The sequence below is a fragment of the Habropoda laboriosa genome, unplaced genomic scaffold (genome assembly GCF_001263275.1).
Source record: "Habropoda laboriosa isolate 0110345459 unplaced genomic scaffold, ASM126327v1 scaffold523, whole genome shotgun sequence".
Taxonomy (NCBI): Eukaryota; Metazoa; Arthropoda; class Insecta; order Hymenoptera; family Apidae; genus Habropoda; species Habropoda laboriosa.
In genome coordinates this window covers 127,964-131,496 of record NW_017100752.1, presented here as the reverse complement: position 1 = coordinate 131,496, position 3,533 = coordinate 127,964, and positions in this window count along the sequence as shown.

Below are 3,533 nucleotides of genomic sequence, written 5' to 3'. Positions count from 1 at the left end.
CTGAAAAAAAAAAAAAAGAAGAAATTGCATTTATAAAGGAAATTTTGTTTCCATCTTGTTCACCCTTCGAAATCATTTAAATTACCTACAAAAGTCTTCTCGTACCACTATAGCTATAGAAAATAATTATACAGATGGCCTCTTTTACATGGTCCACCTTTTACATGTTATTCTTACATTCTCACGAATCCAAACGAGCCAAAGATCTAAAAATTTGTTTACCATTTTTAATTGTATACAAACGAGATAGAATTTCTGACCGAAGAATCGTCTCGCCGACTAATTCATACAACCGAATATAAAAGGAAAAAAAGAAGATAATTGATACAATCAACTTTTTCCACGTAAAACTACAATCTCTCGATTGTAATTCGATTTCATTAGAATTGCCCGAGTTGGTCATTACGATTGCTCCAGTTACGATCGGAATCGCGACTGAAACATCGGCGATAACGCAAAGATACTCCCGACCGTGGCTCTAAATGGCTCGGATTCAGACTGGTTTCGCGTAATAAATACCCGATAAAAATGATTGCGCACAGTCAACGATTTGCCTAGCATAACGTTTATTGATCGAGGCCAGGATGCCCCATAACAGTGACAAATACTCACAGGGACAGCTCCAAGAATCGGGCTCATGTGCCGTTTAAATTTGTATCAGTGTATTAACCACGAGTTACGAAGTCACTTCCGGTACTTACCGAGTGCCACGTGCCCCGGTCAAACAATTGAATTCGTGCCACAGGGAACCGCTGTTCCTTTGATTAACCGAGAATTCGAATATCTATGTTTTACTCTGCGAATGGTATAGCCAAAGGGATGGGATAACGTGTGTTCAGCGCGCTGTATTTTGCAGGATTCGATGAAATTATTGTCAACGTTTCACAGTAACTGTTAGATGATGTTCTCTTAATATATTTTTTTGACAAAATATAATTTGCATTCGAAAAGCGAAAAGTGTTAGAATTTCAATAATTTTAAGTTTACGATTTTCTCTGTTTGTATAATAATTTTTTCGTTTATTTTATGACGGTGTACATTTTTTGATTTTCAGAGTAATAATAATGTAATGTATTTCTTGGTTCCTTTTCGTCGATAGAAAGTTTATATTCATTTCAAATTGAAGTTCTTGAAAGAGCATCATTTATTTTCAAAGTTGTATATGTTCTATAATACAAATATTTGAATGGAAGTACGAAAAAAATATGACAAGAAGAATTTTACCCAATTTTAGCCATAGAATTATGTTGTCGTGTAAAATAAATTGGCAAAGTAATACCTCTGTGGTACACTGAAGATTTATAAGCGGGAAAACGTGAATTGTAGCGTCAATGATTGAGTCGTACTACTTAAAATATCTATAGAGGTGTATCTACAATATTTGGCAAATTTTCCACCATTTTTATTGATTTATATCGATGAAATGTAGATCATATATTGCAGATTGAGGTTATATTACGTAAAGAATATAAAATAGTAATATTTACAGCCAAATTACTATAGAACATCTTTTATTGAATGTAAATAAAATAAAATATGAATAAAGACAGTTTTCTGAATGAAATTTTACTTCTAATTGTCGCCATACAGTATAATTTTGAAGCATGTTGCAATTTTGCGTCAGAATAGGTATTTCGAGGCGTTTCATCATCCTCGTTTCTACAGGTATCGATTCTTCCACTGTAACTGCATTATTCCTTGATGAAATCATTCCAAACAATTCTTGCCAATGTTTCTCTAACGCCCATTTATGTTATTAATGATCACAGAATACTCCTATTGGGAACATTCTCTTTAAAAAATTTCCATAAAATAACAGTCATTCATAAACATAACTAATAAAGGAACATTTCCAAGTGATAATCACCGATATTAATGAAACATTGGTGCACGGTGATACTCAAAAAAATATTTAACACGTATTTCTTTTCATTATCTCTTTAAAAAATTTCCATAAAATAACAGTCATTCATAAACATAACTAATAAAGGAACATTTCCAAGTGATAATCACCGATATTAATGAAACATTGGTGCACGGTGATACTCAAAAAAATATTTAACACGTATTTCTTTTCAATAGCAATCGTCCACATTTAACGAGTAAAAATTCTCCTCGAAGATGGGAATAATAAATATATTTTGTTTATGGGGGTGCACCACCCTTAGCCATCTGAAATAGGTAAAGTTTGGGAATTTTTTTCATAGGTAACCAGTGAAGGATAATTATTAATTTTTTTAGAGGATATAAATGTAACTCCTGGCTTCTTTCTGCAATTTTTAAAAATTAAACATATTACAAAATGGAGGAGTTATTGCGAAATATCTTCTGCCAGAACATCGGTTGCTGGCCACCATTGCTAGTAAGGATTGGAACGTCTGAAAGAAAAAATTCTTGCGGATAAATAAATAAAAATGTATTACCTACAATGTAGCGTAAGATTTTTCAAAAATTCTAATTATTATAGAAATGGCGGCAATTTGAAGAGGAAAAACCTCTTTCTACCAAAGAAATCAACTTTGAACATTTCTAAAAAATTAAATAATTGCGATATCGAAAAAATCGTAAGCTACATTACAGCGAATACATTTTTATTTATAAATCCAAAAGAAATTTTAATTTCAGACGTTCCAATCCTTACCAGCAATGGTAGCCAGCAATCGATGTGCTAGCGAAACATGTTTCACCATAACTCCCCCATTTTGTAACATTTTCACTTTCCAAAAATTGTCGAAGATAGCCAAAAGTTACACTTACATCCTCCCAAAAAATTGAAACAGTCCACGTACTAATTACCTGCAAAAAAAATTCCCAAACTTTATCCTATTTCTCGACACCTCGAAGTACTGCACCCCCATAAAAATTGATTTCAAATATAAAGAGCAGTCAAAATCAAAAACCACTAGAGTGCATTAATTCGTGGCAACGATTTTCCCTACTTATGGCTGCTATCGAAAATTCTAGTCTACCAGACGAGAGAGGAGACGTCGATTAAAATCGTCGCAGAGAAGAGAGGAATATTTGGGTGGTATTCGCGGTGGTCGAACGAGGACACCCCCGTAACAGCGCGAAATAATCATAGACGAAGCGCTTGAAGAGATATCGGTGAGGGGGTTGTTGGAGATCGGCCGTTCGAAGAATTGGAAGAAAAGGCGAGAATGGTCCAGGGAGGAGACAGGGACTCGGGATGATCGAATGAAAGGGGAGAGGGATGAAGATAGTCGCGTGAACGGGCAGAGGAGGACGGGGGATATTTCTGTTAGTGATGGGATCAAACGTGACTCACAAATGTGTCAATACTGGTGTCAATTGGTACCTTTATTGAATCGCTGTTGAAATAACATGTATATTTGTTTTTCTATATTTCCAAAGTTTTCTCTGTGCATGAATATTTTCAGTTTTCAAATATATTTTTTGACTGTTGTAGCTTTTGCTATTTTTTCGAAGTATTTGTATTTTTGACGTATTTTGAAAAAGTACCATTCTGTGGTTATTCAGGAAGGCTTTTATGTTACCGCAATTGTTATTAAGTA